General features: G+C 33.1%; 1 protein-coding gene across 1 annotated transcript in view; it reads right to left on the minus strand.

Annotated features, from left to right (window-relative positions):
- side-IV (sidestep IV transmembrane protein) overlaps positions 1-26,153 on the minus strand; it is a 747,480-nt gene that overhangs the window by 115,311 nt on the left and 606,016 nt on the right. The gene's annotated exons all lie outside the window — the stretch shown is intronic.

Consider the following 26,153-nt stretch of genomic DNA (forward strand, 5'->3'; position numbering starts at 1 on the left):
TCCTCTCTGACTTGATCTTTCCACCTTTTTCTAGTCCGTCCTACAAATCTTTTCCCGTCTGGTCATTTCCAAAAACACATTGTTTATAAGGCGATATTCACTGATGCATATCACAATGTCCTATCCATCTTAGTCTATTAAGCGTTATATACCTCACCATGATACTATGACTAACAAGATAGGATCTTCCCGTAGCAAAAAATCGGTTGTGTTCGCGCATGCCGTCATTGGAGAGTAAAATTTGAATTCTTGTTAAAGTTAAATGGGATTTGTATGCATTCTGTGATGAAATTATTCAGTTAGCAAAATAATAATATTAAATAAAGGTTTAATAATTACAATAATCGTACACAAAAGGATATCTCCAAACTATTTATTAAAGATTATTTATTGATACATACAAAAAACTGACATTACGAACGTGCAACTCTCCAATTACGTCACGACTTATGCGCAATATCTTATCTTCTTAGTCATAGTATCATGTTCCTCACTACACTTGGTACAGTAAAAATCGCAATGCACGTAATCCGCGTAATAGTAAGTCACATGATACCAACACAAAATTCTTAACTCTTAGGTCTGTTCCTTCTTAGAATCTTTTAGTCAAGTACAGTGGAATTACAGCCACTAAACATATTTTATTATATAGGCCTTATTTTATTATATTATCTCTCAGGCCGTAGAAACTAATACATCTCTACGAATACCTCATCACTACCCCAAAAAACGTAATAGGCCCAAGAAAGTTATCAATACTGAAATAATAAATACAAGCAAAATTCATAATACAATTTACGGTATATAATAAACGAAGTAAGTATGCTTTTCGTTAGATACCAAAAAGAGAAATTAGTTATCATTAAGTTAACATGAAATTAAATTTAATTTTTTGTAGAAGAAACATATTTATGACTTTGACCTCTTTATGGATTCAATTGAAGGAAAACGAACTGTTTAGTTGTTTTCATATGTCACTCAGTATTGAACGAAAAGATTCGTGGTTTAAAATGTCAAAAAGATAATCTAAGGGGAGGACTGATGAAACAGTCTCATATTGCTGCGAAAAGAGTAAAATTTTTGAAATTTTATCAAAAATATAAACATGAAGTACGACACAAGTTTGTGTTTATAGAAAATAAAAAAATTAAAATTTGGATTTTTCAGAGTAAATCTATATGTCGCTTAATGCAAAAGAAGTAGTGTAAAATCTATTAAAACTGATGGAAAACGCTAATATATTTAATTATATTGAAAACATAAAGGTGCTGAAATAGATTTTTTTTGTAGATACATTATTCTTCATGCTGGTAATAAAAATGGCTTCATTTGGGATGCAGACGCTATATTTTCCTCTAAATCGGCTTTAATGGACTGTTTTTACTTAATTTTACTTACTTTTACTTAATTTTACTTAATTTTACATAATTTTACTTAATTTTACTTAATTTTATCTAACTTTACTTAATTTTACTTAGTTTTACTTAATTTTACTTAATTTTACTTAATTGTACTTAATTTTACTTAAGTTCACTTAATTTTAGTTAATTTGACTCAATTTTACTTAATTTTACTTAATTGTATTCAGTTTTATTTAATTTTATTTATTTTGTTTAATTTTATTTAATTTCATTTAGGTTTACTTAATTTTATTAAATTTTACTTAATTTTATACAATTTTATTATATTTCACTTAACTGTATTTAGTTTTTTTAATTTTATTTAAATTTGTTTAATTTTATTTAATTTTTCTACATTTTATTTAATTTTAAATATTTTTATTTAATTTTTATTCTTTTTAATACTTTTATTTCATTTTAAACAATTTTATTTAATTTGTGTATTTTTTAAATTATTTATAATTTTTGATATTTTTAATAATTTTTTATAATTTTATTTATTTGTATTTATTTATTTAATTTTATTTAAAGCTGAAAAAATAAAGATTTAACATTTGCCTACATTGAAACTAAGTCTAGTTGTAACAACACATTTCAAAGTAAACAAGTAATGAAAAATTATTTATTAATAATAAGATTATTAATAACTGTTTTATTTATTTACATTTAATATTAATTTCCACTTCTGCAATAATTGTGTGATAAATATTGGATTTAAAATGAATTCAAGGAATTTTGTGTGATTTAGCAACAAAGTCAACTTAGAATAATTGCTAACTGAATAATTTCATCACAGAATGCATACAAATCCCATTTAACTTTAACAAGAATTCAAATTCTACTCTCCAATGACGGCATGCGCGAACACGACCGATTTTTTGCTACGGGAAGATCCTATCTTGTTAGTCATAGTATCATGGTGAGGTATATAACGCTTAATAGACTAAGATGGATAGGACATTGTGATATGCATCAGTGAAAATCGCCTTATAAACAATGTGTTTTTGGAAATGACCAGACGGAAAAGATTTGTAGGACGGACTAGAAAAAGGTGGAAAGATCAACTCAGAGAGGATCTGGAGAAAATGGGACTGAGACAATAGGATATACTGGCACATGACCGACAATAAAGACAATAGAAAACGAGGCAAAGACTCGCTTTGTTACGCCATTGTAACGCATTTTAGTACATATCAATTTTATAATTTCACATTGTCAATATAATGGTTGTTCGCAAACTTATTATGTTTTTGCTAATTTTAATCAATATCGTTTAATTATATCAAAAACAAAATCCCAAGCCACGTCTTTTTAATGCACAAATTGATCTAATTACACTTTTAAGATTGCTCTAAGCTATTGCATATCCAATATTGTGAGGTAAATATTGTATTTCTCATGGTGAGTTGTTCAATTAGGTCAAAATTGTATATAAACTCTGCGTAGATAATGACGTGCTTGAGTGCATTGGGACTGTATATTTTATTTTCCGAAGAGACTCGGAAACTAACTCGTTGTCGTGTCTGTGCCTCCATTTGTTTGTCACCCTAAACCAAAAAGACCGATCAGAATAATGGTTAAAAATTACATCATACCTGTTGTTAGCCACAGGATATAGTAGAGGAGTTAGAAAGGAGAGGATATAAAGCTATTTAAGCTGACCAGAAATTGAAGTGGAGAGCTAAAAAACCTGTAGATATGTTCATCCTGACGTTCAGATAAGATAAATATATTAACAAAAAGACATGAAAAATTTAAAATGAAATCCAGCAACTAACAAGTTTCACGCTGTTACCACAGTGCAAAAATGCCAAGCCTATTGTCATACCTGGAAATGTTATAATAAGGAACCAAGATTTGTAAAATGTGTCGGTAAACACCTTACAAAAGGTTTCAGAAACCACTATAAGAAGAAACAAAATGCATCCATTGTAGTGAAAATCATCTTAAAAAACTACCGAGGATGTAAAACGGCCACTATAGTACTCGTGAAGTTAATCGAAGTGCAGTGAGTACGAGATTGTAAACAGGTACTACATGCGACTTCGTTCTACTTCCGATCTGTGTCGGTTTTTCGCTTCCGTGTCAAAGGTCCGAAGTTCGAATACGAAGATTCACACTACATTACTCGACTTCACGAGTATGTATTAGTAACCTCGCCTCGGTTAACTTCACTTCGACACTTCGTCCAAAGAAATTCGATCGAGAGTGTAGACGGCGTTTTATAGCCAAAAAAAAAACAAAAGTTGCGATATCAGAGGACAAATAAAGCTAGTGCTCCAAAAAGAAGAAGAAACCAAAAGCGCAAAAAGTCACTAAAAATAACAAATATAGAGGTGTAGTGTTTGGGAAAGTATTTAGTATTTATTTACATATTTTACATTCAATGTTTTTATTACTGTATTACAATATGGTCTTGTTTAATTATATATTTTAACTACTTATTTACTGTAAAAGATTACAGTATATTATTTTTCTACTATTCAGTAAAATCTTATTGTCAAACTGGCTAACACATGTAATCTGTTTTAAGTTCAAAGAAATTAAACTCTCTCACAAACCGTTGACTACCCCTTAGAATTTGAAGGTGCACATTTTTATCCTTACAAATGAGGACTACAGGGGAAAACGCTGTAAGTCAATTTTTTAAATATTTGGAAAACTCGATATTTAGATTCAAAAGTTCATAATTCATAAATAAACATGCTAAAACACTGTTGTATTGAGTATTTGATAACTCATATATATATATATACAGTATGATATTATAAAACTGAAATTGTCATGTACAGTATGTAACAAGAGAAATTTAAAAAAAAAACCAAAGGTCTGGAGGAAAAAGGCAAAAACGCTGTAATTGACACAATTATATTTGTGGATTGTACTACGTGTATCCAAGTATCGAAAAATTTATTCATCAAAAAATCGATAAAAATTGACTTACGGCGTTTTCCGCCTGTAGCCTTATAATGCGAACTACACACTTTCAATCGAGATAGCGTACTGTAATCATCTCGAGTTTATCAAGACGTCCCTTTTTCGTGCCTTGGAGTCCCTCGCGTCGCAACGCGAAGATACAACTCTACTCCGCTTGCATAATACACCACATTTTAAAGGTAAGTGTTTGTTTCTTTGTACAGATAACAGCAATGGGTTAACACAGCTATTTTTCAGGATTTTTAAATTATTTGCTAATTTATAGACAATCAAAATATTGCTTTTTTTCTTCGTTATTATTCTAATTCATTTAATCAGGGACCTCTAGTTTTACACAAAACATGTAGTAAATAATCCAAAAAATAGTAACAGGAATCCGAAAATATAATAAAAATTATAATAGAACAACTGGTCAAGATAGATGGAATGGAATGACAATGGGCTGCTACAACATACAGAATACGTGTAAGTAATGCTAGACACAGAAGAAGTTGATTTTTGTCTCATATTTGAAACAAATTTTACTAAACAATATTTTCTTCTTGGACTTTAACAAAGTTTACTACAAAAATAAAATATTGACGTGTAAGGCCAATTCTTGTACGGTGACGGTAAACGGCATAATACTTTATATACTATAGGTCTACATAATTACACAACCCCCGATTTGAGCACCTTTTAAATCCTAGATTTCATAACATGTCGCAAAAAATCCTAGTTTTCATTAAAACTCACTTTATTCTCTAACCACTAAATAAGTTCGATGGGATTAAGGTTTAATTCGGACATTTAAAACTGTGTCAGCGGCAAAAGTTTTAAATCCTTGTATGTGGCAAATTGAATTTGTTCAGCGCCAATCCTTTCACACGTAGTTCTATACGAAAATTTTAAATCCCCGTATACTAATTAAAATACTTTCATTGGAGTATATTGTGTATTAAAATATAAAATACAACAGACAAGTTTTAATAAAAAATTATACAATATTATAACTTAATGTTTATTTATTGCAGATTCTGTGATGGGTATTCCCATCTCTAGTACCTACAAGTAAACAGAAGTTAAAAAATCGGCTCCTAAATATTTTTAAATTGAAAGGGATCACAAAATTTATACAAATCAAGAAAAAACAAAAATATTACGATTAAGGAAAAAACCAATAAAATAAAACATCAAAATATGGAGTATAGAGTTTGAAGAATTCAAATAGCTGCGAGAAATAAAGCTGCAAAACTGGAGAGAGAATGCCAGAAATAAAAGAAAAAACATTGTAAGCGAATAATACTAATTTGTAATTGTAAAGCTGCTCTGGCCTGCTCAATTCTGGATCTATTTCACCGCGACTCTCTGCGTTACAATTTAATTGATATCCATAATCAACATCATAAGTGGCTCGACAATCCGTTGTGGATCTTGGCCTGCTCACAAAGAAGTCTCCACTCCTTTTGATTCCTGGCAACTTTCCTCCATCTTCTGACCCTTAGAATCTGTAGGTCTTCTTCCACATCATCAATTCATTTCCTTCGTTATCGTCCTCTACTTCTTGCTCCCGTGTATTGGTAATATGACATCCTAGCAATGTGTCCAGCCCATCTAAGTCTCTGCACTTTAACACATATTTTATCTGGATCGGTGCACAACTGATATAGTTCAAAGTTGTATCTTCGACGCCATAGCCCATTTTCATTTACGACCCCAAAAATCTTTCTAAGAATTTTTCTCTCAAAATTACCACGAAGTCTTTCATCATTTTTAGAAACCACATATATTTATTTGGTTTTTTTCTTCGTTTACCACAAGTCCTAATTCACTTGCCGCCTCCGCAAGCCTTAATAACTTTAGAGTGTAAGCTATCTCTTGCAAGTTCTTTTTGTGGTTTTACATAATAATTTTTTCGCATTTTTGTATGTTTTCAAGAACAACTGCATCATTTGGCCTTCAGGAGCACTCATCATTATTGGTGTCGATACGACTGCGTTTAAATTCAGAGAACCATCTTTTAATGCTTGTAATCAATGGAGCAGAGTCCCAATAACACTTTTTAAGCCATTTTTTCGTTTGAACGGTATTTTTTCCTATCAAATAACAATGATAAATCAACACACGAAATTGCCTTGAATCCATTGCTTATAAAAATCCCAAAAGTAGCGTCTCTTCAAACACTGTAACTTGGTAAATAATATTCCGAATGAGATGAACATTTTGGCAGTATTATTTTAAAGGTTAGGGCTACCGAAATGTCAAATTAAAAAGTCAAAGTCGCCATCTCATGGTTAAGCCTAGGATTTATTGACCGAAGAATTATTTTGGTTTTCCATAAGTTTATATCCAGACCATCTTCCTTACAGCTCTTAACGACACTATCAAGAAGTGTTTGTAGATCTTGACTAGAATCTAGGCTAGACTGTATGGTCAGCATTTGAAAATTATTGACGACTTCTTAGTTCACAATGATTTCTTCTTGTTTTGCGAAAAATGCATTTATAAAACTTCTCTTAGTTTAATTTCGCATTTCGCATATTAATAACCTGAGAAGCCCAGCAATCATACAATTATTCTTTTCTACAGGATATTGGGTTACGAAATCCATGATCATTAATTTAATAAACTTAATTAAATATAGCCATTATCGCTAAAACTGGAAGTATAAAAAGACCTTTATTGTAATAGTTTTTCTTTGCTTTCTGCATCCTTACGCCTTTTTACTTATTAGCTTTTTCACCCGAAGCTGTTGACCAATACCGATGCATCTCGACAGCCCGGCAGTCGGGCTGCTACTTTCACCGAATTCGCCATTTCGTGTTCTTCTTATCCACCTTCATCATCAATGGGACTACACCATATAAAAATAAAATCTACCTTCAACAATTACGATTTACCAAAAAAAATAAAAGTCTCTATCCTCAGATGATATGTTTTTTCTACCTTATTGTAATGAATAGAGACTCGAACACGAGATATTGCAGATGCATCTTAAGACTTTTTGAGTGGATCAGTTGACTAAAGAGTTTAATAAGGCTATCTAAGGCATATAGCAGAGATATGGCTAATTGTACATCATTTGTCAGGATCAGGTCGATGAAAAAGGATGACCAGAGAGTAGAAAAAGTTCTTAACTTCAGAACCTGAATAGATGATTAAATACGTCTCCCTGCAGACTCTCCACCAGCAAAATAAGGATAGCCATGTTGATTGCCAACATCCGGAATGCATAGATACTGTAAGAAAGAGAAAAAGAAGAAATTTAAGAAGAAGAAGAATAGGAAGATGTGCATACAAAAATATTAAACAACTTCGAAATAGAAACTGGATAATTAATTTTCATTTACTTAAACTAATTTTTCATCAATTGTTTTATTTATCTTCAATAATGTTTACCTTCTTAAAATCAAAACATTAGTTTGAACTGAAAGAAAATATGTTGATATTCAGAAAAAGTGGTGTAAAAGAGCAACTTATACATATTGATAACTAATATTTGGTTTTACTTCTGTCATAAAATTTAAGAATAAAAAAACGTATATATCAGATGCACAATGGATCCAGTTTATCACTAATCAACAAAATCCGACCTTTAATAAGTAATTTACAAAGTTTCTTTGGAGATAATAAAAATAAATTTGACATGGCAAATTAGTAAAATACAAACGTTAACATATTAACCCAAAAAGTAATATATGAGAAACATTTGTAAAACAAAAAAGGTTGGCCGCTAGAGATAAAATTTTATTGATGGTCGACAGTCTTATCGGGTTAAAAAGCACATAGCTACAGCTAGCTCTGACTGAATAGTTAATATTAGATAAATTCTAAACTTTTTCAGTATTTTGATTTGCAAGAATAATTGTCTAAAGTACATACATTTTATAAAAGATTGATATGGATGGATGTCATAGAGTATAAAAGTATTACCGGTGTTACGGAAAAAATAAACTTAAATTACATACAATGTTATTCAGGGCTTCCTTATCGAGATCTCTTACGAAAGACCCAATAAGCTTTGGGTAAATAAGCTTTTCCCAAAAATAAATTATTTTTTCTTCAAACGTCAAATAATGATGACATTACTTATCTAACTTGATCCTGTCAAAGTTTGATGTCTCTGCCGGCAGCAGTTTTTTTTCCCATTTCTTTACGGCGGAGGGAAAAATGTTGTCATGGCAACAATATGAAACATGTCACAAAGCAACAATACAAATGTCATTAACAACAATTAAACATCATTTTTATTTATAGTAATAACAAAAGTACAATTAGTTAATGCCGCATTTTCAAAATTGAAACCGTGCAAAAATGTTCCCGACTATTGATACGCATTGGTAATTGTTGATGATACTGATAATCGAGAACAACTTTCAGCAATCATTCCCGATGTTGGCGAATCATGAGGGTTTAAAATTTTTTGAGCATTATCGTTCTTATCGGACTTGGATGGCCCCAAAAGTGCTACTGCATCATTAGCCGCGGACTCAATTTCGTTAAGGTTTTCAATTTTCGCACTAAATTTGCGCTTGCGGTTGCAACAACAATAAGCTGTCTTTAATAATTGCAAACAACTGTCAAACAACTGTAACCAGGGAGACGCAAATCTCACCGACGACTTAATTATTTTAATTTCTAACATCTAGACGACTTTGATAGTCGTCACAGTTAATTTCGAGTAAAAATAGCGTATGAATTGTACTATTTATGGTTGAAAATTGCTACGTTTGAAGAAAAAATAGTATACTTTATTCGGCGACTTTTCTTGACTTGCCCTCTATTACGCGCCTCACTTCGTTCGGCGCGTAATATCGGGCGCGTCAAGAAAAGTCATGCTTCTCCGCCTCATAAAGTAATATACTATTAATAACTTAAACCATTAATATAATTTATTTTCAACTTAATAAAAATATATTTAAATTATTAATTAACTTAAAAAGACACACTGTTGAAACTACAAACATGGTCACAATATATAGAGGTAAGTAAATATTTTTTTTTGCAGAAAACGTATCTTCAAAAAATTATTTTGTTTGAGTATAGCATGTATACTAATCGACGACGAGAAAAGTGAAAGAGTTAATTCCAGTGTGTACCATTTAATGTTTGATGTCATTTGAGTTTACAAAGTTACAAGATATTTTTAAACACATATTCGTTGTTTAAATATACTATGTTTTGTTGAATATTGGGCAACCCCTGACAACTTTTCTATTCTTGAATTATATAATTCTGTTTTCATCACCAATTATTCGAGAAGGTGTGGCCATGCTTTTAAATATACATAATATACATATATACACAGCTGTTTCGAAAGATTTCCGCGGTTAGTACTTTTAAACCTAGAGCTAAGATTAATATTATTACAAGAATTAATATTAAAATCATGAATGTGTTGCTTGTGTGAGTCCATTTTAAAAAGAGGTAAAAAAAAAATAAATTAGACTTACAATCAATTTAATTTTACTACCCAAGACGACCGGTTTCGCTTTCTAAAATTTGCAAAGCATCATTAGGTCAGTGGTACAAAGTAAATTAAATGCTAAAATTATAAAAAGCCCATATTAGGGTGATGTCTTACAAGGATATAGATCAAAAAGGTTATAGATCAAAAAAGTTTTAGTAATTATGCCAATATTACATGTCTGTGTTTATTAGTATGCATAAAATTGCTTTAGCTGACAAAGTAACAACCCACAAATTGGTAAGAGAAAAAAATCTGTTGAATTGTAATAAATTAGAAATAAACAAAATACTACTTACTAGTGATTGGTGATACATAGTTCAAACTATCTACTAGTACTACTATATATAGTACCTAACTATAAAGTGTGTACACACTTTAACTTACATTAGCTTGTCAAATTTACCTCTTAAAATACTAGTACACAACAAAAAAATCAAATTCCTCTCCTAGCAAGTAATGTAGTGCCTATAAGCCCCCTTTTTTTAAAGTTTTATGTTTGTTTTATCCTGTTAATTGTGTTCTGTTTGTCCCTAATTGTGTTTTAGTTTTATTATTTTACCATTTGACATCACAATTCTCTGCCTATCAGAAATTAAATGCTTTTATTCAAAAGTTCATAATTACAAGTCAAAGAAATTGCACACCCACAAAATAGTACAAGTACTTTCATTCATTGTCATATAACTGTCCTCTTTCTGTATAAAAATTTTCAATATTTTAACACACATTTCAAAATATATCTCTTTAATAAATATAAATAACTTTAATAATTTAAATAATATAAAACATCACTTTTTCTTTCAACAAACAATAACATATACCTACTCCTATATCATCTGTTAACATCCCTCTCCTCAAGAAACTTCCTCCTAAGTTGTCAAACAGTTACAACATTGACCGAAGATCACTCATATCAGTAATACGGGATAGTTTGAACTATCTATCACCAATCACTATATAAAAACTCTTGTACCGGAATGTAAGTTGTATTTTGTTTATTTCTAATTTATTACAATTCAACAAATTTTTTTCTCTTACCAATTTGTGGGTTGTTAATTTGTCTGTTAAAGCAATTTTATGCATACAGACATGTAATATTGGCATAATTACTAAAACTTTTGTGATCTATAACCTTTTTGATCTATATCCTTATAAGACAGCACCCTAATATGGGCTTTTTATAATTTCAGCATTTAATTTACTTTGTACCACTGACCTGATGATGCTTTGCAAATTTTAGAAAGCGAAACCGGTCGTCTTGGGTAGTAAAATTAAATTGATCCAAAGGGTCCCAAATTGATGCCCCAAATGGGCAAAGAAGCCCATTTTGGGCATCATTTATTTGTCTTAAAAATTGGTTTTTGAAAGATAAAATAAGTGTTGGACAAACAATATTTAATGAGGGGTAAGTGGTCTTGCTAAGTACTGTATTTAGTTTTTAGAATGTTTAGAGTTTTGTCTATATGAATGTTTGTAAAGAGTAAAACAATAGCGAAACTTACTAGAATGTCTGACGGTGAGATAAGGTATTGTTTAAGAAGTTCGATTAAATGAAAAGAATTTTTGACGAAGGATGAGAGAGGCGTTTTCGGCGAGAGTTTAGAGTTGGCCAAGTACTTGGACAATGGTTGTATGCACTGACAATGGAATGTAGAGAAATATTGGGTTTGTAAATTTTGGGTAGGCCATATATTCGAGGTATTCTGGAAGACTTTTCAAAAGGAATTAGAGATTGTTTTATGTCAATAGGAAGAGAGGTTTTATTGATATAAAACAATCTCTCATTTCTCGTGAAAAGTCTTCCAGAACACCTCGAATATATGGCCTACCCAAAGTTCACAAAATAGATATTCCCCATATCCGAAATATTAAAATTTTACACAAAAAAACTTTTAAAATAGAAGAAATTAGGAAAAATAATTTATAAATTTTAAAATACAGTGCAAAAGAAAAAATGTGACAATTATAATCCATAAATCTCAAAATAAAACGAAAACATGTTGGCGATTTATTAACAAAAGATTCAGACAGAACAAAAAAACACGTCCTTTCAGAATAACTTGAACATAATGGTGAGCGGTGTGAGAATAAAACAGATATAGGTAATATTTTTACGGATTTTCTCATTAGCTCAGTCTTATCGATAGTTCCAAATACAAGTGATAAATGTACGCTATTAAATAATATACTGTGCCGATCTTTTTTATAGTCCAGTTACTGAAACAAATTTATTTAAAATAATCAATAACTTTAAAAAAACAAAATCTAGAGGATTTGACGAGGCATCCATAATCCATCTTTCTTTTAGATAAATATTTCCATAATATGGTTCCGATTCTGCTTTAATAAATTATTCTGTACGTAACAGAGAATTTCTTCTAGACATAATAAAGATGTCTACACTAAAATAATATTTAATTGAAGGTGATTACTTGGCAACATCGCACTTAACGAAGCTCTTAACGATAATTTTTCAACGAAATCATATTTCACTTATCAATTTTGCAGAGCCGTACCAAAAAAATTTTAAATATTTATTTTACACATAAGTAATTACGTAAAAATTAAATCTAAGACCGATATAATTATTAAATTATCATATGTCTTTTGACAGGTATCTTATAGTTGTCTAACAAATTAAAGTAAAATTTTATTCTTATTAGAGAGTACCTAATACAGAACTTCAAAAAATAGAAAACTTTGGTTTTCATTAGATTAGAAAGTTTCTGATGTAGAAGACATTGATGATAATATTATTTGTGAAGAATTAATCAAATCGGATATTGCAGGTACATATGAAATACAAGTGATTGGGAATTCTGACGATTCTGATTATGATATTCCTCTGAACCACAGATAAAACGTCCAAAGAAAAAAACAGGCAAAAATGGTAAATCCAAATTTGTCTCAAGTTGTAACAACAGATACTCCTTCGTACTCAGTAGTAATTCAACATCAGTCTGATTAATATTTAGACAATATAAAAGCCAACCATGGAAGCAAGTCGTATATTGAAACTTTTTACTCTTTTTTCATAAACAAGTAATTGAGAGCATTCTATATTTTACAAATATTTATGCATCGCAGAATAACCGTCACCATGGAAGCAAGTCATATATTGAAACTTTTTACACTTTTTTCATAAACAAGTAATTGAGAGAATTCTATATTTTACAAATATTTATGCATCGCAGAATAACCGTCACGATTTTGAAATGAATAACAGATTTAAAAAAAAATATTTGCATATGTATCTTATCTGGTTCACAATCTGCTTCAAGTTTATATGCATTGGTCAAAGGATGAGGATAAAGAATTGCACATTATAAGAGAAAGCATGAGCCGACATATATCTATATTTATAATTTATATAAGTCAAGAAACCGCTACATCAGTGTCAAACTTAATACATGGACGTCAATCTAAATTTGTTTTACCAGATGAAACCAGATTTTCGACAATATTGGTCACATTACAAAAAGAGACGATAGTGCAACAATGTAAGATGTGCAAAAGTAATACTATTTATTTATGTAAAAGGTGTAGAATGCATCTACACCTCGAATGTTTCGAAAATTTTCACCTTAAAATTTATTTTACATTTAAGATACAAAATGTTCCTTTATAAAAAATTGTACTGTTTTCCTTAAAAATGAGAAAAAAATCTTTTTAATTGTAAATTAGTCTTAATTTATGTGTTTTTAATCCAATCTAATAAATTAATTGTTAAATTTCTCTTTGTATATTGAGCGGCTGTTAATGGGTTAATACTATATAAAGAATAAACTTTCCTCAAATTTACTTTACTTACCTCAAAACTATTTTAAAGTTAATAATAAAGTCTATTTAATAAATATATTCCCAAGAAATAGAACACACTACGCCTATGCGCATAGAAAATGTGGAACGAATAAACTAAAATATTATATTTCTCTCATTCCCATTCTTTCTAAGAACGTAAATATACATAGACCAGCAAAATATTGATAAATTTCCGATCTTTTAAACTATTCAATAAACTTGTCTCACTATACACTAGTGAATTGCACCAATTTATATTGTTACGGGGGCAAATTTTCTGGGACTACCTTACTTATTCACTTATCTACATGGGAGAAGCATACATAATAAAAATGATCCCGGTAAGAATTTACTGCTGACATTTTACATAGTTGCCGCTACCATTTAGTTCAATTTGTAGATTAGTCACCTTTAATTAAAAATTGTCCTACTAAAAGGTACTATAGTCTTCGCTAAGAATGTTACCAGAAAGCGTGTCAGTAGCGGAGAAAGGGTGCGTTTATAGTCAGTATATATTTAATTTTCTCATAGTTATAAGTACATTGTGTGTTAGAAGTATACAGGTGCCTTTGTGTTTAACGATATATTGCTGTTAAAATTTCTCGCAAACAGTTAGGACTTGAAGTTAAAAGAATAGTGTCCAATGTGTACGAGTATTTGAGAAAAACATTGTCTCAGGCGGAGTCAATAAGTAATTGTGAATATATGACAGGAGTTTTGAGACTATTTACAGGATTGCCCCTCAAGAACAACGCTCGGATGAATTTCAGATCCTACAGACACATCTACGAGATCAAAAACCAATTGAATTTAATAACATATTGATAAAATTCAGAAATAAGACGTATGGGTCATTCTTTTTATTTTAATAAGGAAATTCCTACTTTAGCCAAAATCTTTTTTGCAATAATATCTAATGAAGTAATTCACCAAATGTCGTGAAACTTTGCGTAAGCTGTTACATAAATTAGAATTTACTTATGCTAAGTACAACAGGAATTCAGTGTTGATAGAGAAACTTTAAATCATTACATGCCATCGCAACTATCTGCATAAAATGTCAGAATTTCGTGAATAAAATGGAAAAGATTATTATTTAGATAAAACTTGGGTAAATGTTGGACATACTGTTAAAAATGTGTGAACTGAAACTACTATAACAAGTAGTCGGCAAGCTTTTGTTGAAGGTCTATCTAAAGGATTCTGAGAACTGACTTTACTGAGGTAAAGGACAGGGACTCATGGTGAACCAAATTGGAAGTGATAGGGGCTTTCTAAAAGACAGTGATATAATTAAAAAAAAAACGGAAATTACTATGAGGATATGGATGCAGATAATTTCGAAGTCTATTCGCAGACTATAGTCTACGATAGTCGCCGGAGTTAACAAGTTCCCACTTCAAACAGCCGAAAGGTTGAAATGCAAAAACGGCCCCAGGAAAAAATATTTCGTAATATGAGAATGCAGTTAGGGTAGGGTTGATGTGTTAAATCAAACAACATCACCTTAATCACATCGATTACGTATTGGATGGAATAATTCGTACAAAGAGATAACAAAGAGTTATGTGGAATGTCAATGTAACTTTTAAAATTGAAGATGTAAAGCGTTTGCTAAATACTGCTCTTGATGAGTTTACATCATTAGCATGGCAGAACGCTATTTCGTATGTATGGGTCGAAAAACGAATGTGGGTGTTAGATGTTCATGTTGATACTATAATCAAACCCGTAGTGATTACGCTACCAGGTGACAACAGCAGTAATAGTAAAAGTAATGATAATCTAAGTAATCCAGTAAAAGTAATGATAGGTATGGACATGTAAGAAGAACTAGCGACAGCAGATGGATAAAGAGAATAACCGAATTGAGCCCCATAGGAAGGAGGAAAAGAGGACGACCCCGAAAATCCTGGAGGAACGAAGTAGACGACGCCATGAGTAAGAGAGGCCTAAACGATGGAGAATGGAACAACCGAGAGAGATGGAAACGGTTGAGCGAGGGAAGGCAGTGAATACTGTAGAATCCCTAAATATATATATAATGATAATCTCCCTTAAATAGATATATTAATCTATGAAAATTATTAAATGTAAATACTAATATAAGCAAAATATATTATTAGTTCTGATGAATCTAATTGCAAGCGAATATTCTACAATTAGCGAATAGAGTCTACAAAAACATGTAAATCTGTCTTGGTGATTTCCGGGTGCCTTTGTGTATATCTTGCTGAGCCAAGTTAAAATTATACAATCGATTAAAAAAATTACGAAAAAAATACGGCTTTTTTGAAATCACAGCATCAAAAATATTTAAAAATCGTCATTTTTCAAGCAGCAAATTTTTTCATTTTGTTGGGCTATGTTATCATTCCTGTTTCATACCATGCAAGTTAGGCATTTACAGCGTGAAATGTATTCCAATTCTTCATTTGGCCAAATTTTCAGTATTTTAATGACGCTTGTAAAATGAAAGTATGTGCTTTGTTGCGTAGTTGCAATGTACTGATTAATGTTGTTGCTGTTGTTTCTTTATTTTGCTGTATATACACATTTCGGCAAAATGTCAGGACATTGATTAATTCCGCTATCACATAAACTTTTATAAACTAACTCGGTTATTTGAAACTTAAGAGAACTTTTATATAATAAACTTCGAATCTTGATAATTGGGTTTCGTTCTGTTTACTACTGTCAACACAATACATGTATAACTTGTTGTCGATATATAACTTCTTTCAAATAAACAAATTTTAACATGTTTTTAAAAGACATTATGTACATATAGATCAAAACAAGCATCTGCGGTTGCCAGTACTTTTTCTATTGATAGAATAAATAATTGAATATCCTTCTGAAATAAAAAAATATAATAATTTATGTATCTTACATTTTTAGGTATGTAATCGACTTCCCCTCAGCCGCTTAGTCGAAACATTATTAACGTGAATGAGAACTTATTTTATAATTTAGATCTAATGTACTATTTTTATTATTATCAGCAAAAATATATTATTCTACTGTTAAAATGTTAAGTGATCGCAAGGATTTTCTTACACGCCGCCAATGATCGAATTCAAAATGTCCTAAAATTCATAAGGAGCACTTGATTTTGGCTACATTTGACGACTTACGACGTGTGATTTTTGATTTATAGTTTTGTTTAATATTTGCTAGACTTTAGTTTGTGTTTATATATACAAAAAAAAAGGAAAAATGAACCTCTCCAACTATGGATGACTCAAAATCTTAAGTATCTGGTTAAAACATTTTAAGAGGTAGTGTATAACTAGATTGTCCGTTATTAAAATACAAATAATGTTATTACTAATAAATAATATGGTTTTTAGCTAGGATATTCTTGTAAAAAACTGCCACTGTTTAACTTGTACAATCTTTAATAAAAACATTTACAAAAATTTATATACGTATGATCTGTTCGTTATTTTTATCTATGGCAATTCTAAGCGAAAAGCTGGAAGCAGTTGATGTCAGACTGTAACGATGCTTTGATCGTTTAACAGTTCGAACCGTGGGAGTGTCAGTATTTGCGCATCCACTTCTACGACGTGACTTCGTAGTGGGATTCAAACGGCTATTTAAGGCGTGTAAATAGCGGAATTAGACAGTCTTGTAGCTAGCGCTCTAGGCTCCCTGACTCGCCGGTGTAGTGAACCAGCGAGACATTCTGGACAGAGATAGTTCCGTATTGAGGATCATACTCTGTCCCTAATCAAGCGGAACCCATCGGTATTGCGTATTGAGCATTACCGTGGATCTGCACAGAACCAACCGGGACAGAGATTTCCGTATTGAGGATCATACTCTGTCCTTAGCCAAGCGGAACCCGTCGGCATTGTGTATTGAACATTGCCGTGGGTCTGCACAGCTAAATATTTTGTTTGCGAGCATATACGGAGCTTTCTCTGAATTGAAGCGAAAGCGAGTATATTAGTAGTACTAATTAGTTTCTTTTCTTTTATAGACGTTTGCCGGGGAATATTCATTCATCGCGGGACCCAGACGGAAACGTAGAATTCATTTTATTTTTGTTTTATAAATATACAACGTAGAATTTCTTTTTTTAGTTTTTTTTATTTATTGTATATATATATATACTTAATAGATTTATTTTTATTTCAAACCTGTGTTTTACTGAGTCTGTCGCCCCGAAAGAGCTACCCATCACAAACTGGCGCCCGAGCAAAAATTAATAAAATGCCGACAGATAAAGACACAGACTCAGTAACAGGTACGTCGTGGATAAACCGACTTTGCAAAGAGGAATTGCAGAGCGAGGCCGAAAAATACGGCTTAGATCCCAAGGGAACCGTCGACGAATTGAGAGCACGACTCAGAACCTATTTTAAAAATCGCGAGGAAGCTACAGGAACAATCCCAAAAGAAAAAACTTCCAAGGGAACAGAATCCGACACACTGGCCCAGGAAATTTCGGGCATCCGAAGACAATTACAGGAATTAGCAATAACGAAACAAATGGGGCAACCAGAATTGCTAAATCAAGTACGAAAGTGGAACACACACTTCGACAAGAAACATTCGGATGCAATAGAATTCTTAGAGAGGATAGACGAATTAAGCTTGGCCTACGAGATCGATAAACAAGATCTACTAAGAGCATTACCAGAATTATTAGGAGACCACGCCTTGTTATGGTACAGAAACAATAACAAAAATTGGAAGTCATGGACAGATTTCAGCGAAGATTTTAAAAAAGCTTTCTACCCCAGGGGATATTTGCTACAACTAGAAGAGGAAATCCGAAACAGAAAACAGAGACAGAACGAACCAGTAGATAGATATATCACGGAGATTCAAACATTAATCAGACGAGAAGGATCTTTTTCTAAAAACCAAGAACTCGAAAGGATATACAAAAATTTGTTACCAGAATATAAGCTTTATGCTCGCCGCCGGGATTTCGGAAACTTAGCCGAATTACAGGATTTAGCCCAAGAATACGAAGCTCTAGAAGACGAAAAGACCCGAGCAAATCAGATTTGCCGTGGAAACTGGAGACGCACGGACCAAGAAGAGTACGATGCGAAAACGGCATGCTTTAGATGCAAGATGCCAGGTCACAGCCGTAAAAACTGCAAAAACCCATGGAAAAAGTTTTGTTCGCGTTGCGGCAGAGAAGGAGTTTACAGCAGCGACTGCTGTTTCAGGCGTCAGGGAAACGAATTACAGACTGGAGAAACAAGGAGTCGTCCCAGTCTGTAAAACAAGATTCGACTCCATTCGTTTTCGCCGTTACACAGCCAGCAAGCAATGACATTCGACTGTTCGCATCACTAAAAATAGGGCAAAGAACATACAGAGCGCTCATCGACACAGGAACTACTAAAAATTACGTCGGGGATAGAATAGCTCAGATATACAAGGACTCTCTAGATAGCTACAGCGGGAGAACAAGACTAGCAAATGGAGCGTCAATTGAGCTTAACCAGAAGTTGACAATTGAATGCGAGATCGATAAGTTACAAACCCGACAAACATTCATAGTAATGCCAGGGTTGACGGAAGATGCATTACTAGGAGTGGAATTCCTCAGGAACCATTCTATCGAACTTAAATTCGATAAACATACGACCAAACAATACATACAACATCAAGAAGAGACATGTAACACTTTAAAAGACTCCACTCAAAATACGGATTTAGAAAGGTTCCTAAGAAAAGAACTAAGGGAGTTTGAGAACATAACAGGACCCACCAACTTAATAAGACACGAAATAAAATTGAAAAAAAAGTGCGATCCAGTCAAGCAGCCTTATAGGCGGCACAATCCCGCAATGCTACAGATCATCAACCAAGAAGTGGACAAGATGTTAAAAGAAGGAACCATCGAACCCTCCACAAGTGGTTGGAGTTCACCGATTGTACTAGTTAGGAAAAAGGATAACTCGTACAGATTTTGCATTGACTTTAGAAAAGTCAACGAACTATCAGATAAGGACGCATATCCGTTACCCAGAATATCGGAAATTCTGGATAGACTTAAGGAAGCAAATTTTATATCGACCCTCGATTTGAAACAGGGATATTTTCAAATACCCCTAGAAGAAACAAGCCGCCCATTAACAGCATTCAGCGTACCCGGAAAAGGCCATTTTCAGTTCAAAACCACCCCATTCGGACTGCATTCCGCAGGAGCCACTTTCCAACGCCTACTGGATAAGGTAATACCTCCCGATATGGAGTTCGCGTTTGCCTACTTGGATGATATCGTAGTAATATCTAAAACGCTCCAAGAGCATTTAAATCACCTACATGAAGTTTTCCGAAGACTGAAAGAAGCCAGATTACAACTGAACTTCGAGAAATGCACGTTTTGCCAGTCAGAACTCAGATACTTAGGACATGTGGTTGGAGCAGAAGGAATAAAAACTGACCCGGAGAAAACCAACGCTATAACCGGACTTACAGCACCGAGAAACGTGCGTCAACTCCGCCGGTTCCTAGGAATAACATCATGGTACCGCCGATTCATAGAGAACTATTCGACAATAGCAGGACCGCTAAACATGCTTCTGAAGAAGAAGATAAGATGGAAATGGACCGATAAGCAGGAAAACGCGTTTGAAGAGCTAAAATCAAAACTTACATCGGCCCCAGTATTAGCATGCCCCGATTTTTCGAAAACATTTTACCTGCAAACAGATGCGTCGAACTGTGGACTTGGAGTTGCACTAACACAGAAATACGACGGCCAGGATAAAGTAATTGCATATGCTAGTCGAACCCTCACACCAGCCGAGACAAAATATTCCACAACGGAAAAAGAATGTCTATCCATCGTGTACGGGATAAAGCAAATGAGGCCGTATATAGAAGGATACAATTTTAAGGTCATATCAGACCATCAGTCCCTCAAATGGCTGAAGAACCTTAAAAACCCGTCAGGTCGGTTAGCCAGGTGGAGTTTAGAACTGCAACAGTACGATTTCGAGGTAATATATAGAAAGGGAGTCCTCAACAAGGTAGCAGATGCTTTGTCACGACAACCACAAGAAAACCAGAGCGAAGAACCAGAGTCGGAATTATTAGCATCAGAACTGGAATCATGCAGTTGGTACGATAATCTATATAGGAAGGTACTCCAGAACCCAGACGATTTCCCAGATTTACAAATATCAAACGGGAAATTATATAAACACGTTTGGAGCAGCCGTAATTTAGCCGACCCAGAGTTTAATAACCCATGGAAATTATGCGTACCAAGATATAAAAGGAAAGATATTTTGGAGGAAAATCATGACTCGACCACAGCAGGCCACTTAGGAATTGCAAAAACAATTTGCCGAATAGCGCAAAAGTACTATTGGCCTAAGATGTTTAAACAAATTGCAGACTACGTTAGAGCCTGTACGAAGTGCCTCCAATATAAACCGTCTCAAATGCAACCAGCCGGGAAAATGCAACCGTCCACTGTAGAAAAGCCTTGGCATACTGTCTCAGTTGATTTAATGGGACCATTCCCAAGATCTGCAAAAGGAAACATTTTCTTAATAGTCGTGCAAGACCGGTTTACCAAATGGGTCGTCGCCCAGCCAATAAGAGCAGCATCTACGAACTCAATCATCGACACTCTACGATCTAAAGTAGTCATGCAATTCGGTATCCCGAAGGAAATCATCTCGGACAACGGCGCGCAATTTACAAGCGGAAGTTTTAAGGCGTTCCTAAAATCCTATAACATAAATCACATTCTAACACCGCCGTACTCACCTCAATGCAATCCAGTAGAACGAACGAACAAAGTACTGAAAACGATGATAGCTACTTACGTGGAGGATAACCATAAAGACTGGGACAAATTCATACCAGAATTCTGCTACGCCATAAATTCGTCAAGACACGATTCAACAGGATTTTCACCAGCGCTTCTTAATTTCGGAAGGGAATTAGACACAACAGAGGCGACAAATGGACAAGATATACAGGGGTATGCAGAAAACTTAAACAAGTTAGAAGCGTTAAGAGATCTAGCGAAAGTGCACATGGAACACGCTTTCGAGGACCAGAAGAAACATTACGATCTAAGACGAAGAGACTGGCAGCCACACCCAGGAGATCGAGTCATGAAAAAGGAACACCATCTATCATCGGCTAGTGCAGCTTTCACCAGCAAACTAGCGCCGAAGTACTCAGGACCATACATAGTAACGTCAGTGATATCACCAGTAATAGTAAAACTGAAATTGGCCGATAGTAGTAGCCGCAAGCAGATGACGGCGCACGTAAAAGATTTAAAACCATGGGGAGGAAGATTGTAATAAAGATACCGAGAGGGATAGATGGCATCACGAGGCTGTAGACACCATCTACACAAAAAAAAAGGTATGTTACTTTTTTTTTTTCAAAGAGAAGGGGGTGTAACGATGCTTTGATCGTTTAACAGTTCGAACCGTGGGAGTGTCAGTATTTGCGCATCCACTTCTACGACGTGACTTCGTAGTGAGATTCAAACGGCTATTTAAGGCGTGTAAATAGCGGAATTAGACAGTCTTGTAGCTAGCGCTCTAGGCTCCCTGACTCGCCGGTGTAGTGAACCAGCGAGACATTCTGGACAGAGATAGTTCCGTATTGAGGATCATACTCTGTCCCTAATCAAGCGGAACCCATCGGTATTGCGTATTGAGCATTACCGTGGATCTGCACAGAACCAACCGGGACAGAGATTTCCGTATTGAGGATCATACTCTGTCCTTAGCCAAGCGGAACCCGTCGGCATTGTGTATTGAACATTGCCGTGGGTCTGCACAGCTAAATATTTTGTTTGCGAGCATATACGGAGCTTTCTCTGAATTGAAGCGAAAGCGAGTATATTAGTAGTACTAATTAGTTTCTTTTCTTTTATAGACGTTTGCCGGGGGAATATTCATTCATCGCGGGACCCAGACGGAAACGTAGAATTCATTTTATTTTTGTTTTATAAATATACAACGTAGAATTTCTTTTTTTAGTTTTTTTTATTTATTGTATATATATATACTTAATAGATTTATTTTTATTTCAAACCTGTGTTTTACTGAGTCTGTCGCCCCGAAAGAGCTACCCATCACAAGACATCCAGTAAATCCACGAATAATTTCATATGTTTTAAATCGTCTGTTCTATCATGCCATCAGTAATATTTGCTAAATGTTATTTTATATAGGAATAAATCACAATTAATTGTAACGAAAATTACATTTTACGACAATTTCAATTTCCAATGGATAAATACAAGTATATACTTAATGAGTGCATGTACTTGCACTCCCTATCTAGTCTCACTTGTCTTCCGATCTTAATAGGCAAATCTAACAGGTTGAGCCACTCTGGCTTTGCTAAACCAGTTTAAGACTTTTATGCATTAGTGCATTCAGTGGATTTTGAGGGAATTAAAAATTAGGTAGAACCAAGCCAAAACTTATTTGACCTAAGCAAATAATTTTTATTCTTCTTATTACAGCTATTTCAGCTATACAAATATTACAAGCTATTCTAATTTTTGATGCTGCCGTCCTGAACAACTCAGTGGAGGTGCAGCCAAACCAAAACACGAAGATTTCTTAACCACGAGATTCTTCGTATTCATCTCTGTCTCTTTCCTTCTATTTTACCCTGCACGATCAGCTGAAGTAGGGTGTATCTTTCTCCTCTCATTGAATGACCAAAATATTCTAATTATTTCTTCTGGATGGTAAATATTAGTTCACGTGATTTCTACATGAGGTTCAATACTTGCTCATTTGTTAGACGTTTAGTCGAAGAAATCTAAATCTGAAAATTTTTATTGGATGTTTTTTAATTTTAAATTGAAAGTCGTGATTAAAATGTGTTAATTAAATTTCTTATTCAACTTCGTTTATTTTATTTTAACTATCCTCCCATTTAGAATAAGATGAAAGCGAATTCTTCATTCAATTCTTTTGGAGCGCCTGTACTATAAAAGACATCCACCTGCTCTCTTAGATGATTAGAATCAAGAAATATCAAACTCGTTAACTTTACTAACTTAAAATGGAATTTCCGCAGGTTGAACAATCGATATAATTTAGCCAAAGCCAACTGATTCAAATTTCGACTGACAATTTGGTTCGAATTAAATGTTAGCAGGATCGTTACTGCCGTTCCGGTCAGAAATGGGAATGGGCGGTTGGATGAGTAAAAGGAAACTAGAAAGTTTGAACGCTCCGTTTCATCTACTAAGGTATCTGTATATTTTCTAGACGTAAATTAAAAAAAAAAAATAGAATTATAATAATTGCTATTGAATAATAAATTGTCACTATTCAACGACTAAAACAGATTATTCAGATCCCCAAAAAATATTATTTTTTCCGAAAAGATTAATGTGCATGCTAGAAAACAATTGAAAAAAGGGTAAATTTAAATTTTCTTTTTTACTTATTTATATTTATATATAAATATGGTTGTATAAGTTGTCTGGTAAGAAATCTCCTAGAAAAAGATGGTTTTCTACGATCCCTAACAATTATATATTAGAACAAGCAGTTATTTTGGGAGTATAATCTCAATTTACCGAAATTCTTTTATTTTTTTTTATTTTAAATATGAAATTTACTTTTCTATTTTAATTGTTTTATAATGTATGGAATTATTTTTGAGGCTTAATTATATATTTTATATTAATTACTATTTAATTAATTGGTTGATAATCGAAAACTGTTGACAACTAAATATTTTTTGCTTTTTCTCAAGATTCTTCAAACAACAAATCAAACATAGGAGTACAGTGGTGTTAAAAAGTCCTGCATCACCTAAGCGCCTTATAGTTTTTGAGCTTTAACACAAGTTTTTTGTATATTTTCGCTAATTCATTTTAAGTTTGTGCTTGTAATTAGCATTATGGGTATACTTACTAGTGTTTTTTAATTACTAGCTTAAAATTCTGCAGAAAAGATTAAAATAATTTAATTGAAGGGATTTCCCATAAACCGAGAAAATTATGAGGTGATTATTAAGTCGTTAAAGGACTATTAAATTGAATCTTAATGACAAATTTGCCACATATTTTGACTATATAAACACTGTAGTTACCCTAACACATTTATTCGCTCTTTGATTTTTAATAAAAAAGTCAAAATGTCTACCCAGACCAAACAAACTAAATTATCGGACGAAAAGCATTTTGAAATTATTTTTCACAATAAAAACGACAAATCTAGTCGCGAAATAGCATCCGCAGTAAACTGTAATCAATCTACAGTAATTAGAGTCATTAAGAAGTATGCTGAATAAAGAAAAATTGACGACAGACCGCGTAGTGACCGACCAAAGAAAACTTCTGCTCAGGATGAAGCTGCATAAGAAGAACAAGTTTGGCAGATAGAAGCCTTAATTCCACTCAATTGACGAAGCTGTGGTCTGAATCTACAGGTGTAAACGTGTGCACTTCCACTGTGAGAAAAATACTGCTTATTTTTGGACTTAGAGGATGTAAGGCACGGAAGGAACCACTGTTTTCATAAAAGCAAAGATTGCACCGTTTGAAATGGGCCAAGGAACATCGAATCTGGACAGCAGAGCAGTGGCAGAGTATACTGTTTAGTGTTGAATCCCCTTTCAATATTAATAATCATACTGGAAATGCCTATGTCAGAAGATTTATTATTGAAGAATTTTCTGCAAAATGTGTTCTTCCCACAATGAAACATCCAACCTCAGTTATGATATGGGGTTGCATGTCCGCTCGAAGAGTTGGTCGCTTACACGTTGTCTCTGGGATGATGAATGCTACCAAATACATTGAGGTACTACAGAATACAATGCTGCGTAGTGGAAAGGCCTGTTTGGCAAAAAAAAATTATTTTTCACGATGATAATGCTCCTTGCCATAAAGCAAAATTGGTTAAAGCTTGGATGGAAAGCATATTAATAATATCAAACATTATTTCCAAAAGCAAACCCACGAATAAAATGAAATCAATCGTATCTCTAATCTACGCTTGGCATCACTGTATTTCCATGGAGGAACTGCAAAAATTAATAAAGTCCATGCTCAAAAGATGTGAACGAGATATTAAAAACAAGGGCTGGCCAATTAATATTAGAATTAGTTTAAATTACTTCAATGTGATGTACAATATCGTCTTGATGTAAATAGCCTAATTTTTGTAATATTGAATAAAAAATTTTCCGCACTACATTTTTTTTTATTAATAAAAATTTTTGCTGTGTTTTATAATATTGTGTTTAAGTGCTTGTTTAATGTAGATAGTAAATGGTTAAAAAATATTTAAAGTAAATGCCTTAAACTTCTATTTTCATGTATTTGGTAAATTGATGCAGGACTTTTTAACACCTCTGTAAGTAGGTAGTGTGATGTCAACAATCATTGTCACGCTGCATTAGAGTAGGAATAATTAAAACCGTCAGTTTTAAACGATCGAGGAACTGAAACGGCTATCTACTGATCAACTGTATAAGTTTATTCATGGCATTACAGGTGATATGGCTAAAGTATCTGACATTGGAAGGATAGCGACGCCGGAGACAATATGTTAGTCTGTACACTTAGCGGTTCTGGT

Source organism: Diabrotica undecimpunctata, chromosome 6, assembly GCF_040954645.1.
Source record: "Diabrotica undecimpunctata isolate CICGRU chromosome 6, icDiaUnde3, whole genome shotgun sequence".
NCBI lineage: Eukaryota > Metazoa > Arthropoda > Insecta > Coleoptera > Chrysomelidae > Diabrotica > Diabrotica undecimpunctata.